The sequence below is a fragment of the Wasmannia auropunctata genome, unplaced genomic scaffold (genome assembly GCF_000956235.1).
Source record: "Wasmannia auropunctata unplaced genomic scaffold, wasmannia.A_1.0 LD336085.1, whole genome shotgun sequence".
Taxonomy (NCBI): Eukaryota; Metazoa; Arthropoda; class Insecta; order Hymenoptera; family Formicidae; genus Wasmannia; species Wasmannia auropunctata.
The window spans coordinates 3,039,964-3,040,321 of NW_012026805.1; positions in this window are offsets into that span (position 1 = coordinate 3,039,964).

Here is a 358-nt window from a genome sequence, read left to right on the forward strand (position 1 = left end):
AAAAAATCGAAATTGATAGAGTCCTCTGATCCTTGTCTGTCAGACTTAGAGACCAAAATTACAAAATAAAGAAACTCAAAATGATATAGAAAGAGGAATAAACCAAAATCAGGAAAGATCTTCTAATATAAGTGAAGTCGATAAAAAAGAGGATAAATTAGATGGTAATTTTTTTTAATATTAAAAAATTAAAACGAATAATAATAATTATTATATATATTTTTGTTAATAAATAGGGACATTGAAAGAACTTACGATCAATTGTTACAATTGTTTAAGCCGAAAAATAGATCGTCTGAAGGGTCAACTAATTGAAATAAAAAGTGAAATAACATACTTAAAAACCACAGCGAAGATA